The 15,321-nt window shown below is 38.4% G+C and overlaps 1 protein-coding gene and 1 pseudogene across 48 annotated transcripts in view; one reads left to right on the top strand and one right to left on the bottom strand.

The window, feature by feature from the left end:
* The window catches only part of KLHL3 (kelch like family member 3), a 297,123-nt gene that overhangs the window by 37,805 nt on the left and 243,997 nt on the right, over positions 1-15,321 (top strand). For 40 of the 48 annotated variants that reach the window (XM_078360226.1, XM_078360135.1, XM_078360232.1 and 37 more), the window contains exon 2: positions 441-494. The gene's annotated coding sequence lies outside the window, so the exon portion shown is untranslated. Of the gene's footprint in view, positions 1-440; positions 495-12,537; positions 12,660-15,321 lie in introns of all 48 variants that reach the window. The other 8 variants (XM_078360208.1, XM_078360165.1, XM_078360105.1 and 5 more) reach the window with 1 other exon arrangement.
* LOC108589619 (14-3-3 protein zeta/delta pseudogene) lies at positions 12,114-12,890 on the bottom strand (annotated as a pseudogene).

Here is a 15,321-nt window from a genome sequence, read left to right as displayed (position 1 = left end):
TGCAGTGAGCCAAGATTGGGCCACTGCACTACAGCCTGAATGACAAAGAGAGACTCTGTCTCAAAAAAAAAAAAAAAAAAAAAAAAGAAAAAACCAGATTAGTTGAACACTATTTCGTTACATTTGACTATTTTGTTGAATACATATCTAGTCACAGATTTAGTCTTTATTATTGGTCACAGTAGTGTGGGCAGTAATCTGCAGGGGACACATTCCAAGACCCCCAGTGGATGCCCGAGGCCATGGATAGTACTGAAACTTATATACACTGTGTTTTTTCCTGTACATACACACCTATGATAAAGTTTATAAGGTAGGCACAGTAAGAGATTAATAACAATAACAAAATAGAAAAATTATACCAATATACTGTAGTAAGAGTTATGTGAATGTGATCTCTTTCTCTCAAAATATCTTATACTCTTTTCATCTTTTTTCAGACTGCTGTTGACTAAGGGTTATTGAAACCACAGAAAGTGAAACTGGATAAGGTGGTGAGTACTATATTATAATTTGTTAAGAGCCTTGAATGAGGGAAGTTGGGCCAAAATTTTAACTGTGCTGCTGGCTGATTGAAGCTGGTTATAGTAACTTGGAAAAGACTATTAACCTCTCTAGAACTCAGGTTCTTTATGAAATAGAGCTAGCAAAATGCGTCTGAAAACTTCCTGTAAAGAATAAGAGTTATACAGATATATGAAAAGTATTTATGCCTAGTTTAGTATCACAATGTATAAATGAATGGATGGCATTTATGTTAAATGTACCTCTTAAATCCTGATCTCTCTCCCACTTCTACCTGCAACCCCAGGGTACTGTGGAATCTAAAATGATATTTCAGATTATAACTTGGCTCTGAGACCGGAGAGGGGTTATCTGAGGTCCTTCTATCAGGTGAGACCTAAGGACCAGCCTAGCGCTTCAGGCCTGTTGCCCCGAGATATCAGGGCATTTTACAGGGAAGGGATGCAGCAGGAGAGCCTTGTAGAAATAACAGACTTTGGTTCCTGACAGCATCTGTTAAATGGGAGCTTCCAGAGTCAATAGCAATGTCACTTACTCTTAATGACATTGTTTCGTTTGTCTCCCATCCTGTATCTGGCACAGATTAAATCCCTGCCCTGCATTTCATGCTTTGAACTAGCAATGGGCATTGATTTCAATTCTGTCAGATTTGGTAATTGGGAGACAGAGAGCCCAGAGAAGGCTCAGCTATAGTTTTGGTTTGACCCAGGTGATTGTGCTATTTTCAGTGGGTGACAGGGAAGGTAGTGATTTCCAGCTGTGACCTAATCAGGATGTAGATTCTACTTCGCTTGTTGGCTTCTTCAGAATGGCATTTTATGGCTAGTTAAAAGAATTTGACTATACCTTGAGGTCAGGCAAAGCAGTCTCCTTGGAGGGGACAGTCTAAGCATTGCCCTCCAGAACTGGAGGACTGCCACAGAGCAGAAGTCTAAAGAGCACAGGGTATGCCATGAATTGCTCTGCAACACTGAGCAAATCATTTCACCCTTTTCAGCCTCATTTTTCTCATATATAAAGTGATATTAATCTCTGAAATCCTTCCTGGTTTCTGCTTTTTTTCTTCTTATCACTTCATTAACGTCTATAACTTATTTATAAAATCTAAACCCCATCGTGCAGGATGGAGAGTTTACCTTAGTAAACACAGGGGGTACCACACAACTGGATCCTGACAGGCTGCTGCAGGGACTCTGCATCTGGTTTAAGGAATGAAAGAGAACATGATGCTGTCACTCATACTGTCAAAGCCCTGAAATTCAGGTACATGGTGGCCAAAATCTAACTGGCTCAGTTTTAGCTGCTACCTACCACACCCTAAGTTTCCTTTATGAAAAGCATGATGCTTCTCATTTCAGTGTCAGTTTGGATGTTTGCTTTAGTGGTATACTTTCTTCTTTATCTTCCAGCATTTCATTAGCTGAGATGGAGAAATACAACACCAGGCAATTTATATTTGGGAAATGCATATTGGCAAGTATTTAGACACTATAGATTAAAGGTTGAAAAACCTTTTAAATTTTACTAAATTTTTTTTCTTCCTCTATATAGTTGCTCTTCTTAGATCATTTAGGTTTTCAAAAAAGCACTTCCCTTCCTTGCTTTGGTTTTTTTTTTTTTTTTTTTTTTTTAATTAAAAGGGAATTCATCCTCGGGTAGTTGGAATACTCTCTTATGGGAACAAGTTCCTAAAAACCAACTGTCCTTTATGGTGTGGCACACAGACAAAGGGTCAAGCCATATAGAGCTACAATGGAATTCTTTCTGAAACCTATGAATTTCTTGAGAGCTTGTTTGGAGGTTCTAGCAGGGGAGCGCAGCTACTCGTATACCCTTGACCGAAGACTGGTCCTCCTCTATAGGGGATGGTCGTCCTCTTCGACAGAGCGCACAGCTTCAGGAGGGATGCACACGGAGCAGTGAGGGAGGAAGGGGACACCCGCCTAGCCAGCCAGATCAGCCGAATCAACCCTGGCGATCAGTGGGGTGACAGATGTCGCAGCCAGATCGCCCTCACATCTGAAACCTATGAATTTCTTTCTTGTTCTTTTGAGGTCATGCATCTAGAGGCTTTCTTCATGTATACTTCTTTTTTTATTCAGACAGAGTCTTGCTCTGTCACCAGGCTGGAGTGCAGTGGTGTGATCTCAGCTCACTGCAACCTCTGTCTCCCAGGTTCAAGTGATTCTCCTGCCTCAGCCTCCCAAGTAACTGGGACTACAGGCACATGCCACCATGCCCAGCTATTTTTATATTTTTAGTAGAGAGGGTGTTTTATCATGTTGGCTGGGATGGTTTCGATATCTTGACCTTGTGATCCACCTGCCTCAGCCTCCCAAAGTGCTGGGATTATAGGTGTGAGCCACTGTGCCCGGCCTCATGTATACTTCTTAAGAAAACTGCATTGATTCTTTTTTCTAGGGTCCATGTCTCCATTACTGGGACCCTCTCAGAAGGCCCAAAACTAAACCTATCCTCTGGAGGTCAATACACAGTGGTTGAACTGAAGTAGAATAACTTGATCTGTTGCTGGAGGTTTCATTAGCTGGGAGCTGATGGTCAGAGAAACTCTAGTGGTTTTCTTCTTTATCCTGTGGGGGAAACAAAATCAAACACAATCAGGTGAAAGAAAGATTAGAGGCAACTTTGATAGAAATGCCTCTCTGTATACACATTTGAATGTAGCACATATTTTTATCTATAATCCTTGTATTTCTTTATATTTGCATAATAATTTTAATGCTTTTTTTTTTTTTTTTTTTTTTTTTTACCATTTTAACCAATTATTAGTGGATTTTGGCTCCTAATAGTTTCACTTTAAGTTTCTTTTGTCTCAGTCTGGCAATCAGGAGGTGTTATAAAACACATTGTCTAGAAGAAATAACTTATAAAGCAAATAATCACTTCAAAATTTGTCTGCAAAGTTTTAGTTTTTTGGCATTTTTTAAAGTGGAGCTTTCACTTCATTCACATGCAACAAATGCACATCCATATGAGATTCAGTACTTACTCTGACATTTCTGTAGCACATTCCAACCACAATCCCAGGAATAAAACTTTTCCTTACTTCTCTGGACACCTTCAAGGAAGATAAAACTAAATTTTGTCTAAATCTCACTGGGTATTAATACAATTTAGTTCCAGTGTATTGTATTTATACTCAGACTAGCAGCAGTGTTGGTTATAGACAGGTTAATTCAGAACATCTGGATTTTTTTTTTTGATGGAGTCTTGCTCTGTTGCCCAGGCTGGAGTGCAGTGGTATGATCTCAGCACACTGCATCCTCCCACATCAGCCTCCTGAGTAGCTGGGACTACAGGCTGCACCACCACATGCAGCTAATTTTTGTATTTTTAGTAGAGATGGGGTTTCACCATGTTGGTCAGGCTGGTCTCAAACTCAGCCTGGCAACAGAGTGATACTTCATCTCAAAAAATAAAGCGTGGTGGCTCAAGCCTGTAATCCCAGCACTTTGGGAGGTCGAGGTGGGTGGATCACGAGGTCAAGAGATCGAGACCATACTGGTCAACATGGTGAAACCCCGTCTCTACTAAAAATACAAAAAATTAGCTGGGCATGGTGGCGCGTGCCTGTAATCCCAGCTACTCAGGAGGCTGAGACAGGAGAATTGCCTGAACCCAGGAGGCGGAGGTTGCGGTGAGCTGAGATTGCGCCATTGCACCCCAGTCTGGGTAACAAGAGCGAAACTCCGTCTCAAAAAAAAAAAAAAAAATAAATAAAATAAAATAAAATAAAATAAAATAAAAATAAAAACAAAAAACCCCATTATTTTGGAGCCATAGAGTAGTATCTGTGAATTTGTATTTTGGTCTGAAGTCTTTAGAATGTTTGTTATGGTAAGAAATACATTGAAACACATTACTATGCTTGTTATAAGGAAGGATGTTATCTTAGTCTCTTCAGGCTCACTATGATACCCTTTAAGATACCTTACTGGGTAATTTGTAAACTGTAGAAATTTGTTGCTCACAGTTCTGGAGGCTGAGAAGTCCAAGATCAAGGTACCAGCAGATTTTGGTGAGGGCTGTCTCCTTCATAAATGGTACCTTGTTGCTGTGTGCATGGTAGAAGGGGAAAGGTAATTCCCTCAAGTTTCTTTTATAAGGATACTAATCCCATTTATGAGATTGGAGCCTTCAGGACTTAATCACTTCCAAAAGGCCCTAGTTCTTAATGCTGTTACATTTGAATATTAGGTTTCAATGTGTGAATTTTGGGGGGACATAAGCATTTGGACCAAAGCAGATGTTGTCAATGTTCCTATTATCTTCATGATGATTTACTTGAGAAATATATTTCAATTGTTAATACTAGGAATAATTGAGCTTCTCCCATGATACTAGTTTAATTTTTCCTCATAGATACTATTAATCTTTTTTTTTTTTTGTGTGGGGGAGGGAGGCAGGAAGGGAGGGAAGAAGGACGGTAGGGAGGAAGGAAGGGATGAAGGAAGGAAGGAAGGAATGGAGGAAGCGGGGAGGGAGGGAAGAAGGACAGTAGGGAGGAAGGAAGGGATGAAGGAAGGAAGGAAGGGAGGAAGCGGGGAGGGAGGGAGGGAGGGAGGGAAGGGAAGGAAGGAAATCAAGCAATGAGAGAGACATTGCCGACCTGGATCTAGAGGTTTACAAGTTGATTTCTTTTTTTTTGAGAGAAGGAAAGAAAAAAAAAAATAAGTAAAGGAGAGGAAGAAAGAGGAAGAGAAAGAGGGAGAGTAAATGGAAATATTGCTTTATTTTGAAAAAATTGAGTATTAATAATGGCCAATCAATGTTTCATTTAAACTTATGGGTAGGTGTGATGTGGTATTGACAAGAATGTATATTTTGTGTATTTGAAGTGGAGAGCTCTATGAATATTTATTAAGTTTACTTGTTCCGGATCTGAGTTCGAGTCCTTGATATCCTTATTAATTTTCTGTCTCATTGAATCTAAGTCTCGTATCTGGGTGTTAGGATCATTAGCTCTTGTTGTTGCATTGATCCTTTTACCACTATATCTTTGTTGCTTTAAAATCTATTTTCTCCGATACGAGAATTGCAACTCCTGCTTTTTATTTATTTATTATTTATTTTTGCTCTCCATTTGGTTGGTAAATCTTTCTCCATCCCTTTGTTTTGAGTCTTTGTGTATCCTTGCATGTGAAACAGGTCTGGATGTAAAATGCCATTGGGTTTTGGCTGTGTCTTTTGATTGGGGGATTTAGTCAATTTAAATTTAGGGTTACTGCCATTTGATGTTGACTGGCTGTTTTATCCATTCGTTGGTGTAAATTCTTCTTTATGTTGGTGCTCTTTACTTTTTGGGGGTATTTTTAGAAAGGCTAATACTGGTTGTTTCTTTCTGTGTGTAATGTTTCTTTCAGAAGCTCTTGTAAAGCAGGCCTGGTGGTAATAAAATCTCCGAGTTCTTGCTTGTTCATAAAAGATTTTATTTTTCCTTCAGTTGTGAAGCTTAGTTTGGCTGGATATGAAAGTCTGGGCTGAAGGTTCTGTTCTTTGAGAATGTTGAATATTGGCCCCCACTCTCTTCTGGCTCGTAGAGTTTCTGCTGAGAGATCTGCTGTAAGTCTGATAGGCTTGCCTTTGTGGGTAACCTGACCTTTCTCTCTGGCTGCCCTTAGTATTTTCTCCTTTGTTTCAACCCTGGTGAATCTAACGATTATGTGCCTTGGGGTTGCTCTTCTTGAGGAATATCTTTGTGGTGTTCTCTGTATTACCTAGGGTTGAATTTTGACCTGCTTTGCTAGTTTAGGAAAATTTTCCTGAATAATATCCTGAAGGGTATTTTCCAGCTTGGATTCATTCTCTCCGTCGCATTCAGGTACACCTATCAAACGTAAATTTGGTCTTTTCACATAGTCCCACATTTCTTGGAGACTTTGCTCATTCCTTTTTATCCTTTTTTCTCTAATCTTTTCTTCACGTTTTATTTCATTAAGTTGGACTTTGACCTCTGATATCCCTTCTTCTGCTTGAACAATTCGAGTGTTTAAACCTGTGCATACTTCTCGGAGTTCCTGTATTGTATTCTTTAGTTCCATTAATTCACTCATACTCCGCTCTAAGTTGTCTATTCTCAATAGGATTTCATCAAACCTTTTTTCAAAGTTCCTAGTTTCTTTACGTTGGGCTACAACATGTTCTTTTAACTCACCGAAGTTTCTTATTATCCATTCCTTGAAGAGTGATTCTGTCATCAGGAGGCGCTCATTCTCCATCAAGCCTTGTTTCATTGTCGATGTGGAACTGTGATCATCTTTAGAGGGAGAGGCGTTCTGATTTTGAGTATTCTCAGCTTTTTTACACTGGTTTCTTCCCGTCATTGTAAATTTATCCTCCTGTCTCTTTGAAATTACTAACTTTCAGATTAGGTCTCTTGAGTGGACGTCCAGGTTGTTAGTTCCCAGGGCCAGAGCAGCAGCGTTAAAACTGATGGTGCTTTTCTGCCCAGGATTCTCCTGTCGGGCTTCCTTCTTGTGTCGGTAGTAGGCGACTCTGCCTTCCTGGGGCTCCAAACCTCTGTCAGAAGGGAAACCGGTCCTATTTACTCTGCGCCGAGCGCTCCCGCGCCGAGGTGCCATCACAGCCGCTGCCGGGCTCTGGTGTCCTGCTGGGGATCCGGGCCGGTCCTCAGAACCTGTTTACTTTGCTCCGAGAGCTGCCGTGCCAAGGTGCCGGTGGAACCGCTGCACCGGCCACGAGAGTCGCGCTGGCCACCCGTGTGTTTCCTCCACTGGGGGATCTCCTGCTCTGTGAGCAACCAGAATTTGTCTGAAAGTGTGGCGTCCTCTAGTTCTCCGCGCCTTCCCTGAGAGCTGCAATCCCGGGATGTTAGCGATCGGCCATCTTGGATCGTCAACCTCCTATTAATCTTAATATTGGTTATGTTGCTGTCTATGTTAACTACTTGACAGTTCAGAGCTCACTTCAGAGCCAATAAAATTTTTTAATTTAAAAATTTATTTTCGTTAAATTAAATTTACATTTAAAGATTCATTTTCAGTTTAGGAAAACGTCTGTGTTTAGAATAGTCTAGGTATATGAATCTACTTTTTTGTAAATTGTATACAATTTAAATGCACACATGAAGCATTTCAAATGAAAATTTAGCAACTAAATTCCAATATTTTAATGCAAAATACAGTTTTAAAGACTAACAAAAAAGGTAAGATTATTATTATTACTGTTATTACTTTTGAGACAGAGTCTCTGTTGCCCCATCTGAAGTGCAGTGACGTGATCTCTGCCCACTGCAGCCTCTGACTCCTGGGTTCAAGTGATTCTTCTGCCTTAGCATCCTGAGTAGCTGGGATTACAGGAGTGCCACCACAACCAGCTAATTTTATTTTATTTTTTGTAGAGAAGGGGTTTCATCATGTTGGCCAGGCTGGTCTTGAATTCCTGGCCTCAAGGTATCCTGCCTTGGCCTCCCAAAATTCTGGGATTAAAGGCATAAGCCACTACGCCCAGCTGTAAAATGAATTTTTATGTTGATTGCACATTGAAATGATAGTCTTTTATATATGTTGTGTTAAAACATATTACAATTAATTTTACCTGTTCCTTTTTGTTATTTTATTGTTACTATTAGAAAATTTAAAATTATATTTGCTGTTGTTATTTCTGATAGGCATTGTATTTTTATTAGATGGCACCATTCTGAACCATGAGCTTTCCTAAAGTGTTAATAAAACTTTCTCGATATCTTCTAAAGTTACTGGCTTATTCAGTTTTTCTGTCTCTCCAAAATAAACTTCAATCATTATATTTTCATCAAAAATTCTTTTTTTCAAATATATTTTCTTTTTTTTTAAATTTCCAATTTGTATATTATGTTCCAGGGTACATGTGCAGGATGTGTATGTTTGCTACATAGGTAAACATGTACCATGGTGATTTGCTACACAGATCATTCCATCACCTAGGTATTAAGCCAAGCATTGATTAACTATTCTTCCTGATGCTCTCCACCTATCCACCCTTCACCCTCCGAAAGGCCCTAGTGTGTGTTGTTCCCCTTGATGTGTCCATGTATTCTCATTGTTCAGCTCTCACTTATAAGTGAGAATATGTGGTATTTAGTTTTCTGTTCCTGAATTAGTTTGCTAAAGATAATGGCTTCCACTCCATCCATGTCCCTTCAAAGGGCATGATCTTGTTCCTTTTAAGGGCTGCATAGTGTTCCATGATGTATATGTATCACATTTTCTTTATCCAGTCTATCATTGTTGGGCATTTAGGTTGATTACATGTCTTTGCTATTGTGGATAGTGCTGCAGTGAACATACATGTGCATGTATCTTTATAATAGAATGATTTATATTCCTTTGGGTGTATACCCAGTAATGGGATTGCTGGGTCAAATGGTATTTCTGCCCCTAGGTGTTTGAGAAATTGGTACACTGTCTTCCACAGTGGTTGAACAATTTACACTTCCACCAACAGTATAAAAGCATTCTTTTTTCTCTACAACCTCACCAGCAGGTTCTCTATTCTCTTCCATTGGTGTATGTATCTGTTCTTATAATAGTACCATGATGTTTTGGTTACTGTAGCCTTGTAGTATGATTTGAGATTGGGTAGTGTGATGCCTCCAGCTTTATTCTTTTTGCTTAGGATTGTCTTAGTTGATCTCTTTTTCTGGTTTCATATGAATTTTAAAATATATATTTTTTCTAATTTAGTTAAGAATATCAATGGTAGTTTAATGGGAATAGCACTGAATCTATAAACTGCTTTGGGCATATGGCCATTTTCTCGATTTTGATTGTTCCTGTACATGAGCATGGAATATTTTTCCATTTGTTTGTGTCCTCTCTGATTTCTTTGAGCAGAGGTTTGTAGTTTTCTTGAAGAGGCCCTTCATTTCCCATTAGTTGTATTCCTAGGTATTTTATTCTTTTTGTGGCAGTTGTGAATGGAAATTTATTCATGATTTCACTCTTATAGAGCCAATAATTCAATAGAGATTAGAGTTAGGATCTCCTAAACTTGTGACCTGATACTTTTTTTACACTATATCTATGATGATTTATTTCCTCAAACCAACGTTTAGATCACGTGGCCCACAAAGAACTTTTATGTGATTTCCATGTAGGAGAGTTTAATTGGAAGATGTAGATTAGCCTAAGTAACAAAATATGGTAATTTCCAGAAAGTCCTTGGTTTATGGAAATAGAATATCTAAAATTGTAACTATTCCAGAAAATTCAGGCCATAAATTTGCATTACACAACAGTGCTTTAATAAAAAAAAATGAGTTCCCACTTAAAAGTCTTTTACATACAGTATTTGACACCATTACATACAGTATTTGACACCATAGAACGAGATTTATCTAATCTCCTAATCTCAATATATAATCCCTTAATACTTGGTGGCTCTTTTCAATCTTGAAAAACCCTTTATCATTTGGAAGTTTTAGAACCATATCAGGCTTAATTTGAATTAGACTAAAATTTGGTGATGTAAAAAGATTAACTAATAACTACTTTATGTTTTATTTGTTAAGGTGGATAGTGGCTATAGAATGTACCTTTTATTGTTATGTAAACTGTACATAAATATTCTATTAACTTTTCCTATGTATATAGTATTTTATAATAAATTTGTAAGATTAAAATAAATCTGAACCAAAGTTGCCTTTTTTCCCCATCATCAATATTTATTGAGCATTTACAGTGTAACAGGCACAATAGAACATACAGAAAACATTGTCCCTGCTCTTGAGGAGCTTACACTCTAAAAGAAAAAATATACCTCTTTTAAAATGGCATTTTTGTTTGGTGTTTTCTGCCAAGTACTAAGGAAATATTGTGTAAAGTGAGCTTTGGGTATAATTTAGCCCCATCATTATTTAGAGAGAGAAAGAGGAAGGATTTTAAAGGCAGACAATGACAGACAATTCAGGATAGGTAGGGTTTTAAAGGGAAATGAACACCATCTCATAAACTAAGGAGAGATTTGCTGCAGTAAATAGGATGAGGGAAATAGTTTGTGGGATGCAAGCAAAGGAAGCAGGGTATCTTAGACATTGAGTGGAGCCAGAAAGATCATGTGGCCTTTTTCCAAGTACATGGCCACCAAGTAGGAATGGTTGGTGACAAGACAGAATGCTAAAAAAGGAAGGTAATCTTGTATACCTGACAAATAGAAAAAAATAAAGAATCAAAATCAAAGGCAGGCTATAAGAGTATCAAGAAATTCTTAAACACCAAAAAGTAATTTGGAAGCACAAAATTTGTAGTTAATGCTACCCAATGTTATGATGGGTCAAGAACATTGTGGCTTCCTAAGTTAGAAAATGCCATATACCAAAATTTTGAATGGAACATATTACTTTTTTTCTAATCAATCTCCTCCTCTCCCAGAAAAATAGGAACTAATTTTCTTCAGGGTTGGGAGGAAATAGAGGGGATAATGGGACATGGTTGCAAACAGTAGTTATATTAGTAGTATTTTTGTTGTTATGATAAACTTTGTGTTTAAACTTGGTAAAAGTCCATTAGCTGCCAAGAGGGTATAAGGAATACATTTCCAAAAATGTACTATTTCCTTTAGAGAAGTTTCAGCGCCAAAAGACTAATTTATATGAAAAGCTGTAGAGAAAGTAGTTAAATGACCGTCCATTCATAAAACTTTTATTCCACTTACATGAATTAATACACATGTTCTTAACAATCATGCTAGGATTGTTCATGAAAATTTTATAAGACATGAAACAAAGCTAGCTATCATCTCAAGTTATTTCCCTATTAACTATTTTTACAGCACATGCATGTTAGACACGTATAAAAAAATCACAAAAGCAAAAAACCTAAACAAAGTTAAGTACATGGGTTTTTGTTTTACTGCAGTGCTTGATATACACGATTTGGCTCTCATAGAGCCAATAATTCAATAGAGATTAGAGTTAGGACTTTTTAACTCTAACAGTCAGTTTTAACACTGGCCCTTATGAAGCCGTAATGTACCAAAATTTGTTTTTAGGTTGCCTAAAACATCTAAATACAAATAAAATGAGTGCAGCAAAAATAATGAAAGCTAACAGCAGGTAACTTGGAATGTGAATTATTTCTGCCCTTATCCAGAGTAAAATGGGTCACAACTTTGTCTAAAGGAACACTTCTGCAGCTGTAGTCAAATGTGTGCACACTGACATTGAGTATTCCACAGACATACATGGTTTAACATGTGGTATCCATGGGATATCTGTTTCTACCACAGCCTTGTAAGTGCTCCAAACTTTAAAATACTCACAATTACTACACCTGTGACTGGAACCAATGATCCCTTTTATTCCCCACCAGCACAAAACATTATGTAGGCAGTTTTCTTTGCTTAGACATGGAAGCAGTTTTAACACTGGCCCTTGTGAAGCCACAGTATACCAAAAGTACTATGCCAAACATTTATAACTTATATAAAAATTCCATATTGGCCACCTCAAGATGAGAACAGGTAACTCCCTAAATGTTAACTGGCTCTACTCCCCTAATATTAAACATAAAAACCACATGGGAAATATAGAAATTCAAATAGAAGTAACATAAACCTGTCATAAATTGTAAATAAAATACTATTTGTGGGACAGCATGGATGACAAATGGTCTGTGTAAATTTTAGAATGAGGCAGATAAAAGTTTGAAGACCAGTTAATTTCCCCCTCCTTCTCCTGCTTCAGCTTCCTCTCCTTGGGTATCCGATGTCCACAATGTCAAGTTGTCTCTCAGTAATTGCATTATTAGCGTGCTGTCTTTGTATGACTCCTCACTTAATGTATCAAGTTCAGCAATAGCTTCATCAAAAGCTGTCTTTGCAAGAGAGCAGGCTTTCTCTGGGGAGTTCAGAATCTCAAAATAGAACTAGAGAAGTTAAGGGCCAGACCCAGTCTGATAGGATTTGTTGATTGCATTTGCTTTTTGCTGATTTCAAAAGCTTCTTGGTATGCTTGTTGTGACTCATCCACAATCCCTTTCTTGTCTTCACCAGCGGCAACCTCAGCCAAGTAATAGTGGTATTCTCCTTCCATTTTCAAATAGAAGACTTTGCTCTCTGCTTGTGAAGCATTGGGTATCAAGAACTTTTCCAAAAGAGACAGTACATCATTGCAGGTATCTCTTAGTTCCTTTCCAATTTTCTCTCTGTATTCTCAAGCCATCTGCTGTTTTTTTCTCAGAACTTTCTGTCTTTTGTTCAATACTTGAGACGACCCTCCAAGATGACCTACGGGCTCCTACAACATTTTTATAAGCAACTGGGAAGAGATTCCTCTCTTCATTGGATAATGCAGCTACTTGCTTAGTTATAGACTTCGTGCAGGCTGCCATGTCATCTCTCTCAGCCTGCTTGGCCAGTTTGGCCCTATGAACCAGCTCATTTTTATCCACGACTTGATGTTCTGTGTCCAGAGTGGGTGGTGGCAGTGCACGGACAGGGGCTCAGCAGTCTCTGGGCAGTGGCAGCAGCAGCCTGCCTTTGGTGTTTGTAAGAGTTAGTTTTTTCATTTTCTTCTTTTCTTTTCTCTCTCTCTCTCTCTCTCTTTCTTTTTGAGAGTTTCACTCTGTAGCCTAGGTTGGAGTGCAATGGCATGATCTCTGTTCACTGCAACTCTGCCTCCTGGGTTCAAGTAATTCTCTTGCCTCAGCCTCCTGAGTAGCTGGAACCACAGGCATGCACCACCATGCCCAGCTAATTTTTCTTATTTTTTTAGTAGAGACGGGGTTTTACCATGTTGGCCAGGATGGTCTTGACTTTTTTGACCTCACGATCTGCCTGCCTAGGCCTCCCAATGTGCTGAGATTACAGGTGTGAGCCACCATGCCTGGCCTTTTATTTTTTTATTTTTTTTAAGATGGAGTCTCACTCGGTTGTCCAGTCTGGAGTGCAGAGGTGTGATCTTGGCTCACTGCAACCTACTCCTCCTTGGTTCAAGCTATTCTCCTGCCTCAGCCTCCCCAGTAACTGGGGTTACAGGTACCCACCACCATACCTGGACAATTTTAAAATATTTTTTGTAGAGATGGGGTTTTACCAAGTTGACCAGGCTGGTCTTGAACTCCTGACCTCAGGTGATCCACCCACCTCAGCCTTCCAAAGTGCTGGGATTACAGATGTGAGCCACCATGGCTGGCCAGTTTTTTCATTTTCTAAGAACAGATAGTATTCTCAGTAGTTCGGAAGCAGATAAATTCAGTTCTACGAATATGCATGAGATATAAACATGCATTAGATTTTTATGTCCAAAATTAGGCACAAACAGAAAGAGCCTTTATCTATGTACTCTCTAAACAGGGTGGAACCAAACTTTGATGTGTTAGCTGCATTTGCTTGGCTTGGATCATTTTCCTAAAAAATGAAAACTTCACAAACAGTCAAACTCTTGAATTGGTAAATGGTTCCTGATGCCTCTTTTGCTAAGACTCCAGGAACAACGCAAAGGGTTTTGGAGTTAACTGACACAATTAAATTATATGAAAAGCTAAATAGTGCAAAAGATGAATAATAATAATATAGGTTCATCTTAATAATATCGTAAGACATCAGAGACATTAGAGACATTAAATCATGCCCGTGACATCACAAGACAGCACATGATCAATCACCTGGAAGGCTTTGAGAAGTAAGTGCTAGAAATAAGGAGATAGAAGCTTGATTGGTCTAAGTTCAGGGAGGACCTTCAACTGAATTTTGAAAAATGTTTAGAATTGGAAAAGATGAGGTACATATGTGAGATGAGGGTTGAGGGTGAATGGTAGTGGGGGATGGATAGAGAAGGTCATTAAGTAACATTCATGGAACATTAAACTGTGCCGGATACTGTGGCTTATCCCTTTATCTTGAATGTGAGGCAAGCAGCCCATGACCATTAGATGATGTGGAATACTCTGGGGTCAGATTGTTTGCATTTATTATTAGGTATGTTAGGTTTTTCTCTAAGTCTCAATTTCCCCATTGATAAAAAGACACAATAATACTGTTTATTTCTAGGGTTTGATAGCTTACAAAAGCACTTAATTTATATATGATATATATCAAGCACTCAATGAATGTTAGCTGCTAATATTATTCTGATGATTGTTATTATATGGTGATTCAGGAGATAGTCTACCCTTCCTCAGAGGTTACTGATCTAGGCTTCCTTGATATTTTTTCTCTTGTGAACTTAGAACTTCTATAATATACTTTTGTTTTTAATAATTTATTATCATGTACTTTCTTTGGAGGTTCCTTAAGATCAGGGATTTTTTAATATGTCTCCCTAGTGTTGAACGCATAGTAGGTGAGGAGTTGGTTGATTTTGCAGATTATTGCATAGGGAATATTACATTTTCCTAGGAGGTGTATATTGCTTTGTGCAGTTTTCCTCAATCCCACCCAACAAATAAAAGCAATTGATATAGCAGGATTCCTCCTCTATTGATGTTGGCAGTAAATCCTATATTTTACTAGCCATCTTAGGTGAGGTTAACCAATCATAGACTTGAAGACCAAGAGATGACATGAAAAATCTTCTGGTCTAACATCTTTGGAGAACAAAAGTAAGGTTCAGAGAGAGTATGTTGTTTGTCTGAGGTCATGTAATCTGTTGGTAGAGGAGTCAGGATTTGAGTCTTTTGTCTTCTAGTGCAATCCATGCAAGTTTATAGCAAATGGACTCTTTATTACTAGATAAATTCAAAACTGGATATTATTCTGAGTAGTTGAGACTGTAGTGTTTTTTTTTCCCTGTTATTAGATCAGAATATGTTTATGGTTCTGAATTCAGCGAGTAAT

The sequence above is a fragment of the Callithrix jacchus genome, chromosome 2 (genome assembly GCF_049354715.1).
Source record: "Callithrix jacchus isolate 240 chromosome 2, calJac240_pri, whole genome shotgun sequence".
NCBI classification, from domain to species: Eukaryota; Metazoa; Chordata; class Mammalia; order Primates; family Cebidae; genus Callithrix; species Callithrix jacchus.
Note: the sequence above shows the minus strand (reverse complement) of the source record. Positions and strands in the feature narration are given on the sequence as shown.